General features: G+C 41.7%; 1 protein-coding gene across 1 annotated transcript in view; it reads left to right on the forward strand.

Moving 5' to 3' along the window:
* PAQR8 (progestin and adipoQ receptor family member 8) overlaps positions 1–21771 on the forward strand; it is a 116912-nt gene that overhangs the window by 19394 nt on the left and 75747 nt on the right. The window contains exons 4-5 of the mRNA XM_057554928.1: positions 79–196; positions 641–1663. The gene's annotated coding sequence lies outside the window, so the exon portion shown is untranslated. The remainder of the gene's footprint in view (positions 1–78; positions 197–640; positions 1664–21771) is intronic.

Consider the following 21771-nt stretch of genomic DNA (forward strand, 5'->3'; position numbering starts at 1 on the left):
TACCCCGCCGCCCACAGTTTCTAAAGGAAAAGGTGTTTTGTTAAACTTGAAAACCTGCACTACGTCTTTGCAATGCAGGTGCCACCGATGAACAGAAAAGACTGACCTAAAATGCCTCGCTTTCCCTCCTCCCTGGTTCACCTCGAGAGGGACTTATGTTCACTGAACTTGAACTTCAGGCTCCAAGCGGAGGCCGGTAAGAACCCGCGGTCCTCGCCCCGCCCACAGCGCCCCCATCCCCAAGGCACTGGAAGCTGGTGGTCAGCGAGCTGTCCACCTGCAGCCCTCACCCACCCTGCAGCCCAGACTGCCCACCAACCCGCTCCTCCTCCAACTCCCGCCCCCCCACCCCCCACCCCCGCTCCTCCTCCCGCCCTTCTCCGCCCCGCTCCTCCTTCTCCTCCCGCCCCCGCCCCGCCCCGCCCCCGCTCCTCCTCCTCCTCCCGCCCCCGCTCCCGCTCCTCCTCCTCCTCCTCCTCCTCGTCCCGCCCCCCCACCCCCGCCTCACTATCTCTGATCCTCCTCAGGTTCTCTTCTCTCTCTCCCTCCCTCTCGTTCTTCGTTTCCCTCCTCCTCGCTTCCTCCAGGCCTACCTGAGTCACTTTTTTAAAGTACCTTTTTTTCTTTTTTTAATTTCCAGTTAACGGGAAGGTTTCAAAAGGAGTCCGAGGAATCCCCTCCTGCCGTTTACCTAAATTGGCCAATTGTCTCCTTTTGCCCCATTTGCCGGCCTTTACCCTCAGTAGGAGGGGCCCTCTCTCCCCCACCAGGCCACCCGGAGGTCTTTCCCGGCCACCCACTGAGGGCCCTGCAGTTCCAGGGATGGGAAGTTGACTTTGACGTTAAAGAAGTTAAAGAACTGCAAAACCTTCCTCAGGAGGGAACAGATGACTTCGAGTACTTTTTTAGACGTCGAAACCCTGGGCCGCTGACTTTGCCGCTATTCACACTTGAAGTGAGTTTATCAGCTTTTTTCCAGTCAGACTCTTAGCTGAAAGCAGATCCTCGCGCAAAGAAGAGTTGATCCTCAGAGACAGGTCCAGGGCGAGGGTGTCGCCTGGCAGGGACCACCTGAATTGGATTCTGCAGTTTGGGATCTTGGCGCTCACCAAGGGAAAGCTAGAATGAAAAAAGTAGAGAACAGGGAGAGAAGAGAGAAAGAAATAAGTTCTCCAAGGAAAGAACAAACAAAGACCTAAACAAAACAAAACCTACACGTTCTGGCTTCCCACTTCCTCTCTTTGCAGTAAAGGTTTCCCTGAGCGACTACAAAACAAAATTCACATAAGTGATAGTGCTTGGTGCAAGAAGTCGGCCACCAGGGGACGTAGACTGTTGGAGAAACATAGGCTTAAATTCAACCTGTAACGACAAAATTACTCAGACTTTGTCAGCGCTGTTCTAGTTCTGTTGCTTCTACAACCAGCTGTGTGGCTTCCAGAGTCCAGTGTAGACGACTGGGAGGCTGTCTGCACCTGGGACGGTGAACACTCTCAGAGTCCAGGCTCATGGGCCGGGGGCTCAGACTGAAACCACACACCTCGGATGGGACTCCAACCCACAGTCTTCCAACTGAAACCACACAACTTGTCTCAGGACTTAATGAAGCTCAGGTTCTTCATGTCTCGGCACAGAAGGAATTCAGTGAGAGGCAAAGTGATAGGTAAGAAATGGATTTATTAATAACCTTTGTAAAGAGGTTGCAGGAAAATAGGGTGCAAGAGGATGGTCATGCCCCAGGTCTCAGATGAGTCCCTGGGACAGGTCGTCAAGTGAGGTCCTTGGCTTCAGGCAGGAAAGAATTCAAGAGCAGAGCCATAGTAAAGTGAAAGCAGAGATACACATTCTATAGACAGAATGTGTTCCTTCTCAGAAGGCGAGAGCGACCCCAAAGAAATACAGGATAGTTAGTTTTTATGGGCTGGGTAATTTCATAGGCTAATGAGTAAGAGGATTATTCTAACTATTTGGGAGGGAGGGGTAGAGTTTTCTAGGAACTAGGTCACCACCCACTTTTTGGCCTTTTATGGTTGGCCTCAGAACCATCGTGGTGCCTGTGGGTGTGTCATTTAGCATGTTAATATATTACGAGTGTATAATGAGGCTCAGGGTCTACTGGAAGTTGAATCTTGCTGCCATCTTGGGCCTAATGGGTTCTAACCAGTTTATGTCATATCCTCAATGGCTATGTCATTCTTTTAAAGGTTGTGCCCTGCCCCCTTCCCTCCTGTCTCCAACATGCCTGTAGACTTGTTTTCTTTTAATTTTTAAAAATTAGTTGCTAACCTTAAAATATTAGATTTCTTATAAAAATCTCGATTTTCAGCTTTGGGGGGAAAGAAAGATTCATTCTTTCCATCACCACTGGACCTTTATTCCCCACATATTAGCAAAAGACAGTTATTAGATACGTTAGATGCAGTCCTTACTGCATCTGCAGCCAGATGCACACGTTGCTTCCTGCCAGGCCCCTGCGAGCATTTGAGTGTGGGCCTCTGCCCTACTCCTCTGCTCTCTGGGAGCACTCCTCCCCAGAAGGCTGACCCTCATCTTCTGCACTTAGCCTACTCTCATACCTCCCAGGGACTCTTTGGTACCTTGACCTGCCTCTCCCAAGTCATGAGAAGATATTTTGGGAAGCCAGGTTGAAGCCATCAGTTGATATAAAATGTATGGAAACTGAGTGATGAGAAAAGGAAGTGAATATGGTCATAGACAGTTAAGCAAATTTTACTTCATCAACATAGACGAAAAGGAGTTGATAAAAGACTATCAGAAGACATATGAGAGGATATGGTTGTGATTAACATTGGTATCCTGTGCTTCATTCTTTCCCTCTTCTAGTCCCATGACTTTTAATAGTTTATTGAAAATAATAATAATAATTACAGCTCTATTTATTGAATATTTACCATACACAAGGAACAGTGAGGTTAGTACTGTTAATATCCCCATTTTGTGGATGGGGAAGCTGATGCCTAGAGAGGTCAAGTTCCTTTCATATGTCACAAAGCTAGTGAGCACTGGTGGAGCTGGGATTTGAACCCAGGGTGTGATTCCAGATTGGGAACTCTGGTGTCTGTGCCTTGGAACATCCTGAGGTCAGGGAACTGAGTCTGCCTTTTTGTATCTCTCCAGAGAGATATAGATGCTCAGAAGCTATTAAATGATAGGAAGTAAGGAAAGGAGAAACGGGGGTGGGGCGGAGAGAAAAGGAGAAAGAAAGAAAAGAAAAATGGTGGTGAGAGGGATAGAGTTATCTTTAGGAATATGTAAAGCTGCCCTCATTCTGATTGATTACTTGGTAAATACCTACTCTTATTTCCAGTCCTAATCTCAGTGGTTCCTCCTCTATGAATCCTTTTCTGACTCAGATGTTAAGTGGCTGCAGCACTGCACCTAGTTCATGCCTCCATTGTTGCACTTTTCATGATTACTGTAATTTTACATACCTGTGTTGACAGAAGAAAAACACAACCTAAGAGTTTCAAGTTAAGTAATAAAACTCCCTGAATAAACAGGGACCTGACTGAGGACTGTAGCCTGGGAGACAGCCTCTCAGATACTCTGAGCATCTGCTCCAAAGAGGTGAGGGAGGAGCCAGTATATATAGTTTTTGTTGAAAAAAAAAAAAAGAAAAGAGCATCAAAAGATCACTGCTAAATACAAAAAAACAGACATCTCAAGTTAATGATTTTAGTGCTTTTCTACATATGGGAAGATGCAAGCGTCTGGGCTCACTGAAATTATTCCTTTGATATTCATCTTAACTTTGTAGGGCCAGTATCCTGTTTTTCTCCATGCTGAATTCCCCAAAGGACACACCGTCAGGGTCAGCTGCAGTGGCTGATGGCTTGATTGTGGGCAACATTCATTGTTTACTGGAATGGCAGGCAACATTCCCTTTACACACCTCTCCCCATGCTGGGCTCTGAGCTCTTTGAAGGTGGGGTCTCTCTGGCTGCTGCCTAGTACTTAGTATGGGAACAAAATCTGTAAATCAATGAATGGCCTTTTATGGGGCATGATCACATATTAACAAATAATACCCTTCTATCCTCTTACTACTCAGCACCTGCTTTTTGTATGGTTTAAAGTGAAATTTGGAAAGCCTACAGAGGAGTAATGATGATCCCCTCCATTTTATATTTGTGCATTCTGAACCCACGAAGTCAGAGAGAATAGGAAGGAAAATAGGAAGAGGGATGCAAGACCAAGGAAGCTTCAAAGCTGTATATGCCACAACTTCTACAGGCAGCCTGTTTATTCATTCCACAACTATTAAGCACCTACTGAGTGGTGGTGCTGTGCTTGGCAGTCAGATACAGCTGTAAGCAAAACAGTCAAGATTTCTTTTCTCATAAAGCATAAATGCTAGTGGGGGAAAAGAAATAATAAACAAGTAATTAAACACATACATAAGATTTTTTTTAAATAGTAGGTTCTATGAAAGAAATAAAGCAGGGAGGTGGAGCAGAGTGAGCAGGCTGGGCACTCTAGGATGGATGATCAGGGAAGCCTCCCCTGTGGAGGTGACCTTTAAGCTGAGACCTGAATAATGAGATGGAGCCAGACCTGAGTATCTGTGGAGAAGAGTGTTTTGTGCAAAGGGAACAGCAAGTGCAAAAACACTGATTAGCAGGTATACTATTTTTATTTTTATTTTTATTTTTGGGGGCCACGCCACATGGCTTGCAAGATCTTAGTTCCCCGACCAGGGATTGAAGCCGGACCATGGCATTGAAAGCACCAAGTCCTAACCACTGGACCAACAGGGAATTCCCTGTTTTTAAATACAAGCAATATGATCCCTGATATTCAGGCCATTTATAATGTGGCTGTGCATCTTGTCTAACTAACCTGGTTATCTCTTCTCTCATTAGCCATCCCTCCCTTTAAAAGAGCTAGTGCCCTCCCCCACATCCAAAATTCATCCATGTCTCTGATTTTTTTTTTTTCGCTCTTCTTGCTTCTGAAATATTCTTTTCTCTCCTTTGTCCTTCAAGGCTTACTTAAAATTCCATCTGCTCCATTAAAAATTATTTTTCACATGGAGCTATTCAGTACCTTGATTGTGGTGGTGGATAGGCAATACTGCATGGGTGATAAAACTGTATAGATTTTAATACACACACACACACACAAATGAGTACAAGTAAAACTGGGGAAATCAGAATCAGATCAGCGGTGTCAATAACCTGATTGTAAAATAGTACTATAATTTTGCAAAATATAACCACTGGGGGAAATTGGACAGTGTACAGAGGAGCTCTCTGTTTTATTTCTTATAACTGCATGTAAATCTACAATTGTCTCAATTTTTTAAAGTAGATAACCAAAAAAAACATTTTTCCTGGAAACGAGGAAATTTTAAATTCTTTATTAATTTGAAAATAATAGATTTTCAATTCGCTATGAATCCATGTCCTCCAGTCTACACATTTCTAACTTGCTGATTATAATAAGCAAAAGGCATTGTCTAAATAAAAACATACCAGTCTTTTACCCTATCAAAAAACCATTCCAACAAGATTCATCTGGAATAATGTCTTCTCAGGGAAAACTTGCTGGCACCTAGTAATGATTTCCTTCCCCCTTTTTATGTTCACATATTGCCCTTCAAGAACTTTGGCCAGGACTGGCTCCTACAGTCTGAAGAATCAACTTTCTTCCGCTTTTCCCAAACTGGAACAGTGTGTACCCATCAACTGTCCTCTGGCACCCCTCCCTGGTTCCATAGTCCCTGGAAACCTGCCAACAATCTTCTCATATGTAAATTCTATTGGTACCCCAGCTGGAATTGGTCCAAGCTTGGAGACAGCTCATTTAAAGGCAGGCATACATCCTCTTACAATATCCCATTCATTTTGTGCTTCAGTATCTTCCTACTGATATCTGTATGATGTGTATCCAACGTCACAAAAGTTAGAGCAGGTAAGCTGGTGTTCTGAGGTGGGAGCCAGGAGGTCCTGGATGCAAATCCATATCCCGTCATTTTCTAGCAATACGATCTTGGGCTAAGTGATCCAATTCTCTGAGCTTCAGTTTGCCCATCTGTAAAATAGAACTAATAATAGCTGCTATTATTATTAGGTTGTCAGATAACAGTGAAGAATGAATGAGAAAGTATTTGTAAGAATGGATAGCAACAACAAAGCAGATGAGGTGAATATATCTGCTTCTTCGATGTGTGAATTTATGTGAATTCATGGGACTTCAGAGCTGGAAGGTTCTGGAGAAGTTGCCCAGACCTTCCTCCCACTCAATGAGACCAGTATTCATGAAACATTTCAGCATTAAATGGCTGCTTTCCATCACCCATTACCATCACAACTTCTGCACTTGAGCAACATATCTGTACCTTCCGTCCTCCATCAAAACCTGGAAAAGCCCTTTTCTCTGGTCCAGGTACTTTAAACTCTCTACCTCGTTAATTCTTACAACAATTCTATAATGCATGCCCACTTATCTCCATTTTACAGCCATGGAAACTGAGGCTTAGAGATGTTAGGTACCTTCTCCAAGGTTATACGGTTAGTAAATGGGATTCAGTCCAGGTCTGTCTGACTCTGAAGCCCTTGCCCTTTTCTGCACTATTACACTGCTTTAAGAAAAAAAAAAAAAAGCTTATTTTTTTCAAGTCTTGTCCCTCTTTTAGGTATATACTTTTGCTATAAACTTGATGATGTACCCCCCCCCCCAAATTCATTTGTTGAAGCTTTAACCCACAATACGATAGTATTTAGAGATGGGCCTTTGGGAGGTATTTAGGGTTAGATGAGGTCATGAGGGTGGAGCCCTCACAAAAGGATTAGTGCTCTTATAAGAAGAGACACAGAGACTGGTTCAAGATGGCGGAGTAGAAGGAAGTGCGCTCACTCCCTCTTGCGAGAGCACCAAAATCACAACTAACGGATGAACAATCATCGACAGGAAGACACTGGAACTCACCAAAAAAGATACCCCACATCCAAAGACAAAGGGGAAGCTACAGTGAGATGGTAGGAGGGGCACAATCACAATAAAATCAAATCCCATAACTGCTGGGTGGGTGGCTCACAAACTGGAGAACACTTATACCACAGAAATCCACCCACTGGAGTGAAGGTTCTGAGCCCCACGTTAGGCTTCCCAACCTGGAGGTCCGGCAATGGGAGGAGGAATTCCTAGAGAATCAGACTTTGAAGGCTAGTGGGACTTGATTGTAGGACTTTGACAGGACTGGGGGAAAGAGAGACTCCACTGTTGGAGGGCACACACAAAGTAGTGTGCACATCGGGACCCAGGGGAAGGAGCAGTGACCCCATAGGAGACTGAACCAGACCTACCTGCTAGTGTTGGAGGGTCTGCTGCAGAGGCAGGGGGTGGCTGTGGCTCATCATGAGGACAAGGACACTGGCAGCAGAAGTTCTGGGAAGTACTCCTTGGAGTGAGCCCTCCCAGAGTCCGCCATTAGCCCCACCAAAGAGCCAGGTAGGCTCCAGTGTTGGGTTGCCTCAGGTCAAACAACCAACAGGGAGGGAACCCAGCCCCACCCATCAGAAGACAAGCGGATTAAAGACAAGCGGATTTTACTGAGCTCTGCCCACCAGAGCAGCACCCAGCTTTACCCACCACCAGTCCCTCCCGTCAGGAAACTTGCACAAGCCTCTTAGATAGCCTCATCCACCAGAGGGCAGACAGCAGAAGCAAGAAGAACTGCAATCCTGCAGCCTGTGGAACAAAAACCACATTCACAGAAAGGTAGACAAGATGAAAAGGCAGAGGGCTATGTACCAGATGAAGGAACAAGATAAAACTCCACAAAAACAACTAAATGAGTGGAGATAGGAAACATTCCAGAAAAAGAATTCAGAATAATGATAGTGAAGATGATCCAGGACCTTCGAAAAAGAGTGGAGGCAAAGATCGAGAAGATGCAAGAAATGTTTAACAAAGGCCTAAAAGAATTAAAGAACAAACACCTAGAAGAATTAAAGAACAAACAAACAGAGATGAACAATACAATAACTGAAATGAAAACTACACTAGAAGGAATCAATAGCAGAATAACTGAGGCAGAAGAACGGATAAGTGACCTGGAAGACAGAATGGTGGAATTCACTGCCACAGAACAAAGAAAAAAGAATGAAAAGTAATGAAGACAGCCTAAGAGACCTCTGGGACAACATTAAACACAACAACATTCACATTATAGGGGTCCCAGAAGGAGAAGAGAGAGAGAAAGAACCCAAGAAAATACTTGAAGAGATTATAGTTGAAAACTTACCTAACATGGGAAAGGAAATAGCCACCCAAGTCCAGGAAGCACAGAGAGTCCCAGGCAGGATAAACCCAAGGAGAAACATGCTGAGACACATAGTAATCAAATTGACAAAAATTAAAGACAAAGAAGAATTATTGAAAGCAACCAGGGAAAAACGACAAATAACATTCAAGGGAACTCCCATAAGGTTAACAGCTGATTTCTCAGCAGAAACTCTACAAGCCAGAAGGGAGTGGCATGATATACTTAAAGTGATGAAAGGGAAGAAACTACAACCAAGATTACTCTCCCTGGCAAGGATCTCATTCAGATTCGATGGAGAAATCAAAAGCTTTACAAACAAGCAAAAACTTAGAGAATTCAGCACCACCAAACCAGCTCTACAACAAATGCTAAAGGAACTTCTCTAAGTGGGAAACACAAGAGAAGAAAAGGACCTACAAAAACAAACCCAAAACAATTAAGAAAATGGTCATAGGAACGTACATATCTATAATTACCTTAAACGTGAATGGATTAATGCTCCAGCCAAAAGACACAGGTTTGCTGAATGGATACAAAAACAAGACCCATATATATGCTGTGTACAAGAGACCCAGTTCAGACCTAGGGACACATACAGACTGAAAGTGAGGGGATGGAAAAAGAGATTCCATGCAAATGGAAATCAAAAGAAAGCTGGAGTAGCAATACTCATATCAGATAAAATAGACTTTAAAATAAAGAATGTTGGGCTTCCCTGGTGGCGCAGTGGTTGAGAGTCTGCCTGCCAATGCGGGGGACGCGGGTTCGAGCCCTGGTCTGGGAGGATCCCACATGCCGCGGAGCAACTCGGCCCATGAGCCACAATTACTGAGCCTGCGCGTCTGGAGCCTGTGCTCGGCAATGAGAGGCCGAGATAGTGAGAGGCCCGCGCACCGCGATGAAGAGTGGCCCCCGCTTGCCACAACTGGAGAGAGCCCTCGCACAGAAACGAAGACCCAACAAAGCCATACATACATACATACATACATACATACATAAAAAGAATGTAAGCAGACAACAATAGCAGTAAAAAAAATAAAATAAAATAAAATAAAATAAAATAAAATAAAATAAAATAAAGAATGTTACAAGAGACAAGGAAGGACACTACATAATGATCCAGGGATCAATCCAAGAAGAAGATATAACAATTATAAATATATATGCACCCAACATAGGAGCACCTCAATACATAAGGCAACTGCTAACAGCTATAAACAACGAAACTGGCAGTAACACAATAATAGTGGGGGACTTTAACACCTCATTTACACCGATGGACAGATCATCCAAACAGAAAATTAATAAGGAAACAGAAGCTTTAAATGACACAGTAGACCAGATAGATTTAATTGATATTTATAGGACATTCCATCCAAAAACAGCAGGTTACACTTTCTTCTCAAGTGCACACAGAACATTCTCCAGAATGTTCTTCTCTGTGACCCAAAAACACTTCTTGGGACACAAATCAAGCCTCAGTAAATTTAAGAAAATTGAAATCATATCAAGCATCTTTTCTGACCACAATACTTTGAGATTAGAAATCAATTACAGGGAAAAAAACGTAAAAAACACAAACACATGGAGGCTAAACAATACGTTACTAAATAACCAAGAAATCACTGAAGAAATCAAAGAGGAAATCAAAAAATACCTGGAGACAAATGACAGTGAAACACAATGATCCAAAACCTATGGGATGCAGCAAAAGCAGTTCTAAGAGGGAGATTTATAGCAATACAAGCCTACCTCAAGAAATAAGAAAAATCTCAAATAAACAATCTAACCTTACACCTAAAGGAACTAGAGAAAGAAGAAGAAACAACATCCAAAGTTAGTAGAAGGAAAGAAATCATAAAGATCAGAGCAGAAATAAACAGATTGGAAGAATGTTCTTGGATTGGAAGAATCAATATTGTGAAAATGACTATACTACCCAAAGCAATCTACAGATTCAGTGAAATCCCTATCAAATTACCAATGGCATTTTTTACAGAACTAGAACAAAAAAATCTTAAAATTTGTATGGGGCCACAAAAGACCCCAAATAGCCAAAGCAGTCTTGAGGGAAAAAAAGGGAGCTGGAGGAATCAGACACCCTGACTTCAGACTATATTACAAAGCTACAGTAATCAAGACAATATGGTACTGGCACAAAAACAGAAACATAGATCTATGGAACAGGATACAAAGCCCAGGTCAACTAATCTATGACAAAGGAGGCAAGGATATACAATAGAGAAAAAACAGTCTCTTCAATAAGTGATGCTGGGGAAACTGGACAACTACATGTAAAAGAATGAAATTAGACTACTCCCTAACACCATACACAAAAATAAACTCAAAATGGATTAGAGACCTAAATGTAAGACCAGACACTATAAAACTCTCAGAGGAAAACATAGGAAGAACACTCTTTGACATAAATCACAGCAAGATCTTTTTTGATCCACCTCCTAGAGTAATGGAAATAAAAACAAAAATAAACAAATGGGACCTAATGAAACTTAAAAGCTTTTGCAAAGCAAAGGAAACTACAAACAAGATGAAAAGACAACCCTCAGAAGGGGAGAAAATATTTGCAAGTGAATCAACGGACAAAGGATTAATCTCCAAAATATATAAACAGCTCATGCAGCTCAATATTAAAAAAACAAACAACCCAATACAAAAATGGGCAGAAGACCTAAATAGACATTTCTCCAAAGAAGACATACAGATTGCCAACAAACACATGAAAGGATGCTCAACATCACTGATCATTAGAGAAATGCAAATCAAAACTACAATGAGGTATCACCTCACACCAGTCAGAATGGCCATCAGAAAATCTACAAACAACAAATGCTGGAGAGGGTGTGGAGAAAAGCGAACCCTCTTGCACTGTTGGTGGGAATGTAAATTGATACAGCCACTATGGAGAACAGTATGGAGGTTCCTTAAAAAACTAAAAATAGAATTACCATATGACCCAGCAATCCCACTACTGGGCATATACCCAGAGAAAACCATAATTCAAAAAGACACATGCACCCCAACGTTCACTGTAGCAATATTTACAGTAGTCAGGTTATGGAAGCAACCTAAATGCCCATCGACAGACGAATAGATAAAGAAGATGTGGTACATATATACAATGGAATATTACTCAGCCATAAAAAGGAACGAAATTGGGTCATTTGTAGAGACATGGATGGTTCTAGAGACTGTCATACAGAGTGAAGTAAGTCAGAAAGAGAAAAACAAATATCGTATATTAATGCATGTATGTGGAATCTAGAAAAATGGTACAGATGAACCTGTTTGCAGGGCAGAAATAGAGACACAGATGTAGAGAACAAAGGTATGGACACCAAGGAGGGAGAGTGGCGGGGGGCGGGGTGGTGGTGGTGTGATGAACTGGGAGATTGGGATTGACATGTATACAGTGATGTATATAAAATTGTTGACTCATAAGAACCTGCTGTATAAAAAAAATTCAAAAATTCAAGAAAAAAAAAAGGAGAGGCACAAAAGAGCTCTCCCCCTCCCTCCCCTCCCCCTCCCCCCCCCGCCCCGTGTCCACAAAGAAGAGGTCCTGTGAACACTCAGCGAGATGGTGCTCACCTACAAGTCAAAAGTCAAGAAAGGAGGTCTCAGAATGAAGCATACCTTTGCTGACACCTTGATCTTGGACTTCTCAGTGTCCAGAATGTAAGAGATAAATATCTGTTGTTTAAGTCACCCAGTCTGTGTATTTTGTTCTGGCACAGTCTGAACAGTCCAGACAGACTCAGACACTTTTGCTGCGTCCATGCCCTCCTTTTTCAAACCTGACCTCAATCAAGAGCTTGCATTTCAGCCTGTCAGTCTCTCAGCTCCCAGCTTCCTGTCCTTCCCATTGTCCATTGTATCCTCGTGTTGGGTTGTGACTGTTCTCTTACCCTCTGGACACATCCTCCTGTTTAGTGTCTCTGGCCAGCTAATCAGACCTGTGTTTTTTTCCTGAATGGTTTCACGTTTGCCTTTATAAAATCTGTGTCTGTTCTTGGGTACTCCAAACTTTAAAAAGACATGGTTACTTTTTACCAAGACTCTTGAGTGCTTCCAGTTGACCTACTTATCTGCTTTGGGGTCCAAGTTGGGCCCAGATGAGCAGTGCCTCTTACTTCCTCTGTCTCCTGGGAGCTACAGCTGTAAGTCAGGCAAATCACAGGTTTCCTGCTGTTAGTGACAGCATAGATGGACCCTGAGCGCATGGTTCCAAGTGACAAAAGTCAGAGAACAACAAGTATGACACCACTTATATGTGGAATCTGAAAAAGTCAAACCTGTAAAGACAAAAACAAAAACAGAATAAAATGGTGGTAATCAGGGAATGGGGGGTTAGGGAGATAAGATTGATGGTGTTTAAGGGTACAAACGTGTAACAAGGCCTAAATAAGCCATAGAGCTCTAATGTACAGTATATTGAATATAGATAATAATATTATACTATAAATATGTAATATGATAAATATCGTTACAACAGCAACCAAATTACAAGATATAAATGTATCAAAGTAAAACAAAACAAAACAGGTAATGAGCCTGTTTTGCTCCTACTCCTACAGCATGTGAGCCTTCCTGCTCCTACTGATGTCTCCTTTCCCTGAATCGCTGTAGCATTTGTTGTTTGTTCTACCCCTTGATCACAGGGTCTGGAACCTATTACACAAAGTGCTCAAGACCTGCAGTTCTTTCTAGGGTCTAAAAATATGTTTGAGACCAGGAAGAAGTTGACTTAAAAAAACTTGCAAAATCAAAATTAATATATGTGTCTTTAAATGTCCACAAATTTAACATTATGAAAAGCAACTTCAACTCAACTCTAGTCTTAGGTGGTAACATATAAGTAATGTTTGATGTAAACTGTAGGTTCATTTTAACATGTTTTGAGTGATGTAGGGTAGTAGGGCCTCTGAGAATAAGAGTGCCTGGGACCTACCAGAGTCTTAAAACAACTCTGCTTGATTATGCATTATTTCATACTTTATTATAATTTCCTATGTCACTTGCGATGTCTCAGTAAAACTGTAAATCAATAGGTAGTCAAATCCTTCATTGTGTTGGTGTACCTACTATGTGATAAGTACTGTGCTCAGTACTCAGGGTGGAGTGAAGGGTGATAGACAAAAGATAAAAAGGGGTCCCCTGGCTTATGGTGTTCAAGATCTAGTTGGTAAGAAGTGGGCTTTATCTTCCCCATCTTTCCTTTGCCTCCCCGGCCTCTTTCAGTTCCTCAAATTCACTGAGCTCCTTCTTTCCTACTTTAGGACCTTTGCAGATGCTGTTCCTTAGAATAGTCTTCCTGCCATCTTTCTTCTGGCTGCCTGACTCCTATCCACCCTTCAGTTATCTGTTTAAATGTCACTTCCTCAGAGAACTTCCCTGGCCACACCCTGCCTTCACCCTCCACACCATCTAATTTAGGTCACCCCCTCATTACTCTTTCATAACTTCCTAAAGTTTGGGGGATTTTTTGTTTTGCCTTTGCAGCACTTATTATTTAAAATTACTTTATGTTTGTTTGCTTGTTTACTTATAGTCTATCTTGCCTCATTGACTTTTAACTTCTAGGAGGGTAGAGACTGGCCCTGTTTTGTTCACTGTTGTATGTCCAGTTCCAGTCATGGTGTCTGGCAGGCAATAAGTGTTCATTAAACATTTGTTTAATAAATGAGAGTGGAAAGGTACATACTCCTAAAGCAGTTAAATGGCAATGCAAAAATGCCTAGAATTAAAAGGAAATAACAAGACTCTGTATATAGTCTGTATGGTACTATAATGGTGGATGCATGTCACTGTATTTTTTTCTAAACCCATAGAATGTACAACACCAGGAGTGAACCCTAATGTAAACTGTGAATGATGTGATTATGATGTGTCAGCATAAGTTCATCAGTTGTAACAAAGGTACCACTCTGGTGGGGGATGTTGTTAATGGGGGAAGCTATGCATGAGTGGAGGTAGGAGGTATATGAGAAATCTCTGTACCTTCTTCTCAATTTTGCTGTGAACCTGAAACTGTTCTAAAGAATTAAAGTCTTTAAAAAAAAAAAAAAAGGAAACCAGAAAAGAGGCATGTATATATAAGGGAGGAGTTGAGAGTTTCAAGGAAGAGGAGAGATGGACAGGATTTGGGTAGATGGAGGAGGGGGCTGCATTCTGAGTTGGGGGAGCAGCATGAGAAGCCTGGGCTGTAAAGATAGGTTTGCTGGTCTCAGAACAGTTGAAACACTAGCCTGCCTGCCTGTTTCTCCCTTGGAGATGGTGAAAGGCCAACTTGGGTAGGAAGGTTTAGACCATACTGTGGAGGGGCTTGAAAGCCATTCTAAGAGAAAACATGATGAAAGCAGTGGGAGATGCAGTGCAAGGTCGGTGGTGAACTGGGCAAAGAACAGAGACGAGGTTTGGGGAGATCAGCTCACAGACCCCTTTTCCACAGCTGACATTCTAAGGGCTCCTCAACAGCAGGGATCCTATTTTTTATTCCTTTATAGCCACCACTACACCTTATTAAATTCTAAGCATTCAAGGTTTGAACCATAGCGGACATAGATGCGAAAGCACAGATACTCCGACATAAATACACTAAATAATCTTTAACTGGAAAAAATGTGAAAAAACAAGCACATATTTCCTTTGAAACTTCAGCACAATTTGAACCATGGATTTATCTTTTTTATCATCAAGTGTCTGAGGTAATTAGAGCATGAGTTTACATTTTTTCTCTCTAAATCAAGAGATAATTTCTCAATCCTTGTTGCATAGATGGAAAATAGAGGGAGAGAGTCAGGACTGTATTTTGTGTTTCTTGCCCAAATATTGCTGCCATTTGCCTCATGCTGCCTGATACAGCATCACCTGCCCACTGGACACTAATCACTAATTATAGAGAGGCTCTGGCAGCTGCTGGATTGACCACTGGCCTCTGTGACTGAGCATCTCCATGTATTTCCTCATCTTGTCTAGTTCCTTAAAAGTTTCTCTTTGAAACAAAGCTTTAATGAGGTGAGAAAAATTCTTACTCCATGTAAAACATAAAGCTGATATTAAAATGACATTGAATTAATGGAGAATGTGAAATATCAATGTCCACACATTTGTTAAAAATGACAATGTTGTTTGTAGTTTTTGATGTGGAAGAAACCCATGTGGCAGAGACCCACATGTCCATCCTCCCCTTGGTCCATAGAGCAGACCCTCAGTGATCACTGATTACATGGCCCCTAGGAATAAAAGACTACTTTTCATGCTCTCCCTTGCAGCTGGGTATGGATATGTGTCTAAGTCCTTTATATGTCTATTGTAACATCTTTACATAAGAATAGCTTATATTTTTATCATCTATTTTCCTAGAAGATCAAAGCTTCTTAAAAGTTTTTTTAAAATAATACCTCTTTACTTAATCAAAATTTCAGCATCCATGGTGTTCAAGGTATTGTAATATTTTTATTACCAAAATACTTTACAGTTGTCTTTAAAAAACCAATGACTTTCCAACTCACTCAGAGACATTATTTTGGGAATTCCCTGGTGGTCCAGTGGTTGGTTCAGTGGTTAGGACTCAGCACTTTCACTGTGGAGGGCCCAGGTTCAATCACCAGTTGGGGAACTAAGATCTCATAAGCCGCGTGGCACGGCCAAAAAATAAAAAGACATTAGTTTTTCCTATTTTAATACCTGTAGATTTCTTTGAAAGAAAATAGAAGAAGAAAGAAGCAAAGTGACCTAATTTCATTTTTAAATGTGCAGTAATTTTCTTGGTAATTATTTGCAAGAAAGATAATTAGACTACCTACTTAACATTTTAATACCCAGTTTAGGGTTAGTAATGTTTAATTAACACTACTCACATTCTACATGAAAAAAACCTGATGGATGAGAAGTATGTATCAGTCAGGATTCTCTGTAGTAAGCAACAGTAGCCAACTCTGGCTAATTTAACCACAAAAGGGATTTATTTTTTAAATATTGGGAAATTCATATAATTTTCCAGAGTACAAAAACCAGGCTAAGAAACCACACTGCAGAACAGACATCACTGATGACATTTAGATTCAGTAGTCTTCCATGTGGACCACCTAGTGGAAGTGAAATATCCTGGCTGAACCAGGACATAATTTGGTGACCTTGGCATAATCTTGAGGGATAAAGGCATACTTGGCTATAAAAAATGGGAAAACACAGCCTTGAGATTTAAATTAAGTTTACATGATAGATGATGACCACTATTTCTAATTTAACTCAAGTACAAACACATCCACCATCTCATAAATCTTACAAAATTGAATCCACAGGACACTGTAAATAATGTATATAACCTATCAGTTGTATTACAAATACAGACTAACAAGCCCAATATTAAATAACCACCTAATTTATTTGTGCATATTTAAGGCTCAAAAGTTGCCCCCCAAACTCTCACCGTCATTGAAGCAGCTTTTAAGAATTTAAGGGGAATTAAATTTAATGGATTAAATCCATTAAAATGGGTTATTGGCGGCCATTCAGGCACAAGGCAAGGAGCCAGTTCTGACATTCTGACTGCGAGGTTTGCAATACAGAATAGCTCACTAATTCTTCCTCCCACCAGAGCAGAAAGCACCTTTGTCCCCTATGCAGATGGTTGTTATAAGTCACTAAGATACCTTCACTTCTGCTGGCTTCAGGTTAGAGAGACAGGGTGCGAAATAGATGGTCTTCAGACACCCAAGTCTTGGTTTCGGTCACGCCCTTGGGGTTTAACTTCCATTTTCTCAGGATATCTGCGAGGAATGTCTACCCCTGAAGTGTGGTTTCACTGTTGTTTGCTGCTTGTGAAAGAGGAAATGCCCCACCGATGTCCCCCGTTGCACCATCACGCTACTTTTAAAACAAGAGAGAAAAGTAATGGTAATACAAAATCCCAGCGCTTATTGAGCAGACACTATGTGCCTGGGATTGGGCCAGACACTTAGATGCTTTATAACCTTTCACCCCAGTGAGAATTCTGTGCAGAAGGTACTGCTACATCTCTGTGTTACAAATGAGGAAGCCGAAGATCTGAAAGGTTGTGCAACTTCTTCAAGGACAAGCGCATAAACAGCGAGCGAGCGAGCCTGGGTTTAGAATCCAGTCTGTGATGGAGCCACCTGCCTTGCCTTGCTCCTTTCCTGTGGGATTCTGGCTTTTCTTTCCTTCTTAGCATTTTTACTAAAAAGGACTGCAGTCCCTCAACGCCCTCCAATCCCTTGCACGCCTCTCTTTCTTACCTTCGTCCCATGGCAATGCCCTTGGAGTATAATCATTAGTGTGGATCGCTGCCAAGCCTCTATGTTCTTACTGGCACATCGCAGAACCAGCCACAGAATACAGTTGACCCTTGAACCAACATGGGTTTGAACCCACGTGTGGGTCCACGTATACACGGATTTTTTTTTCCAACAGGAAATGCTACAGTGCTACACAATCTGAGGTTGGTTGAATCCATGAATGTAGAGGGCCAACTATAAATTACAGGCAGATTTCTGACTGCAGTAGGGGAGGTGCCCACATTGTTCAAGGGTCAACGGTAATGAAATTAACAAACTGAGCACTATCTTAGGGGCCTCTATGCATCTCCCATCCCCACCTACCCTGAGTTTGTCTCCCAATGGCATATGTCATTAGTGGATCAGCTTGCTAATTAAATCGGGGTGGTGGTGACTGGATTAAATTCAGAGATTAATTTAGAGAGAACAGACATATTTATAACGTAGAGTCATCATCCTCTCCAAGAATGTGCTTTGACTTTCCATTTGTTCAGATTATCTTTTGTGTTCCTCAGTGGTGTTCTAAAGTTTTCTTTATGTAGGTTTTATGTAGCTATAGTAAAAAAAAATTTTTTAAGATAAAATAGCTAGGTATAAATTTTTTGTAACTGGGGTCTCTTCTGGCTATTTCTGACTGGTTGTTTGTATATGTGAAGGTTAATTATTTCTGTATATTAATTTTAAATGCAACCACCTTATTATATTCTCTTATTGCTTAGAGTAGTTTTTTAGTTGATTCTCAGGGTTTTCAGATATGCAGTTTTATCACTTTAGGATCATGATATCTTGGCCTCTTTTCCAATTTTTCAGCCTCAAATTTCTTTATTTTGATTAACAATCAAAAGTACAAGATATTTTAGAACACTAGAACTCTAAAATGTATAATTCACAACAAGAAAGTCATTGAGTATACTTTGACAGCTGTGGTTACTACACTGTCTTATAATTACATGTAGTAGTTATAATCTTTTTTTTTTTTTTTGGCCACACTGCTCAGCCTGTGGGATCTTAGTTCCTTGATCAGGGATTGAACCCGGGACCACAGCAGTGAGAGTGCCTAGTCCTAATCACTGGACCGCCAGGGAATTCCCTGTAGTTATAATCTTTCAAGTGGTGGTCTCCACTGTTTACTTAATGATCCTCTTTGAGGAGAGGACTATTCTATTCCTTTTTATATTTCTAGCACTTAGCTTAGTGCCTCAACAAATGTTTGTTGAAAAATTTTTAAAAAACCAATAATCTAATCCTAAGTAGGCTAAAATAACTGTCATTTGCGAAGTCTGTTCATGTCAACTGGCATTGATGTCAACCAGCCCTATTTCTCTTAAATTTTTTGAGACCATGGAATATAAAATAATGTTTTTAGGTCAGAACACCTTCCCATCTTAGCTTAGTTCTCTGTTTTGCCAACAAAATGTCCACTTCAGATGCCCACCAACCCCTCTATCACCAAACACCGTCTGCCTAAGACTGAGCGAACTGTGCTGGTCAGCCCCAGGGCCCTGGACAACGTGGAAAGTTGAAGATTCCAACCTCCAGGTGGAGGGCAGAAATAATGAGGGTACTTCTGGGTATTGCTTGATACAGCATTTTGCAGAGCAAAAAGGGAGACTGAAATCTTTCTGAACAGCTTCTATTTTTGTTTTCTGTCATTCCCAACCTTCTTTGAAAAAAAAAAGAAATCAAAATAGGGCCTGGCCTACTTTGAGGTCTCTCCATTTTATTGGTGGTCTAAAACATTCTCAAAATAACACAAGTAGTAGCTGACTCAGCCAGAACTCGAGGCTACATCCACTGACTCCAAGTCCAGCACTCTTTCCAATAGATTGGGAATTTGCTTCTACTTGAATTTTACTCATCAGAAACCCTTTCACTAATCTGGTGATGGAGGTGACAGTGTGCCTTCCAATTTATAAAAATATCAATATTCCCAGGAACAGTAATACACAAGAGGAAATTCAAATAACAGCAAACATAATCTCAGCCACAATTTGCCAAAAAGATACCAAGAACAAAGTAATACAATAATGAGGTACTATTTTACATTTATGAAACTAGCAACCAATTCTATAGTGATCATTTCTAATGATGGGAAGATTATGCCGAAATCCTCCTTGAGGCAGCAAGATAAATTGCTATCATTTTTTGGGAAAGCAATTTGGTACCAGATACCACGGGGCCTCGATATGTGGTTCACACCCTTCCACTGGATCACTTGAGTACGCAGGATTTATATAAGGAGTTAAGTCATTTGAAGAAGATAGCCATCTGAAGGAAGATATTATCTTTATGTAAGTTGTACTCTATAATAAAAATAAACCTAAATGCCCAACAATAGAAAGATGGTTTTAAAAAACCATGCTACAGCAAATGAAGGGAATGTTATATGGACATTAAAGTTGTAATTAGGAATACTATGTAATAATATGTGAAAAGAATGCTTTATGACATAGTGTTAAGTTAGAAAATAAGAAATAAACACAAAAGTATATGTACACAAAGATAACAAACAACCAAAAATATATATGTACGTGTGTGTTTATGTATATATATATATACAGAGAGAGAGAGAGAAGAGATGGAAATTTTAATGCAAGAGGCTTTTTACCTCTTGATCCCTCAGTCTCAGCACCTGAGGGGTAATGATGGCAGCAGGAGAGGGTGGAGGGGAAGTTGGACTGCAGTGGAATTCCAGGAGGAGCTCAGAAGCTGGGCTGGCCCTGAGAAGCAGCAATGGCTTTGGGTGAGGCAGCTGTCTCCAGCCTGGTGGGCATCTTTCCTTGGGGGAAACTTATAAGAGGAAGGTTAATGGGAAAAACTAGAGTCTCCACTGCTGCAGCTGGTCTTGAGACCCAGGTAGTAGTCAATTATCTCCATCTTCTACTATCCATGATGGAGTCCCCTCCCCCTCAGCTAGCACTTTTGCTGGTCTAGGTGGCTTTCCTAAGTGGGATGACCAGGACTCTCATGCCTTCAGGGCCTGAGCTCCTGATCACCTTGCCCTTCTCAGGCTAAGGCTGCTGCAAGGGAGCACCAAGTAGATCATCTAAGATCAAATGTAGTCTCCCATGCCTCCATTATATAGCAACAGGCCTACCTCCGGACGATTAGGGTCCAAGTCCTACTCTGGAAGGGGCAATAATTCGTCTTGACTGGAATCAACAAATATTCCTTGGGGGAGGGATGGATTTGGAGTCTGGAGTTAGCAGATATAAGCTATTATATATAGAATGGATCAACAAATAAACAAAACAAAAATGGATAAACAACAAGGTCCTTCCAGAACAGGGTGCTGTTTCAGCAGGTGATTTCTTTCCCAGCCTGCTGATTTCTTGACATGAGGAAGCTGAAGTGACTGGGCATCAAACAAAACTTGAATGGGATTCCTGCTATGCACCCTGGTGGAACATCCTCTTCCTGGGACCCAAGATCTGTAAACTCTCATCAGAGCCCAGAGTTTCAGGAAGAGGAGAAAAAGTACTCCCAGTGGGTCTCTGGTAGTTTGGGGAGGCAGGCCCACTCCTCTCTACCCATTGGTTCTCAGACCCATGTATTCTAACTATTAGGGACACTGCACCATAGAATGGTGGTTGATTTAGGGAATATACTCTAAGGTACCACCTCCCAGCTGGCCTCTCAGTTGCATCTCAACAAGCCATTCCATTGCTCTGTGTGGTGCAGTTTGGGATAGGGCCACAGATCCCATGGTCATGCACCCACTACCACACCTTGTTTGCTACAAAGTGTGTCCCTTATTCAAATGTGATCTTTTGTGGGATCTCCTCTTAGTAGATCAAACATTCTGTAAGCCCTTGGATAATAGTGCTGAGGCCTGTAAAAATTTAATAAACAGAAACCTCAGTGAAGTAGAGTTGGGAGACCAGAAGGGGGAGCTCTCACACCCTGCTATGATAGCAGAGCCCAAGAGGAAGAAGACAAGACTCCTCTTCTTTCCTGGCAAGGACTCAGCCAATGAAAAGCCTCAGACTCATTGTTTGCTACAGCCCTCCTTACTTCCTTTTCCCCCTCTATAAAAGGGGTCTCCTTCCCTTGCTGTGCTGGGACTTGCATGTGGCTTGCCATGTGGACTCCAAACTGCAGTTCTCTGCTGATCTGAATCAACACATCTGCTGGAGAAATATCTGGCAGTCTATTTGTTTCAGG

Source organism: Balaenoptera acutorostrata, chromosome 10 (genome assembly GCF_949987535.1).
Source record: "Balaenoptera acutorostrata chromosome 10, mBalAcu1.1, whole genome shotgun sequence".
NCBI classification, from domain to species: Eukaryota; Metazoa; Chordata; class Mammalia; order Artiodactyla; family Balaenopteridae; genus Balaenoptera; species Balaenoptera acutorostrata.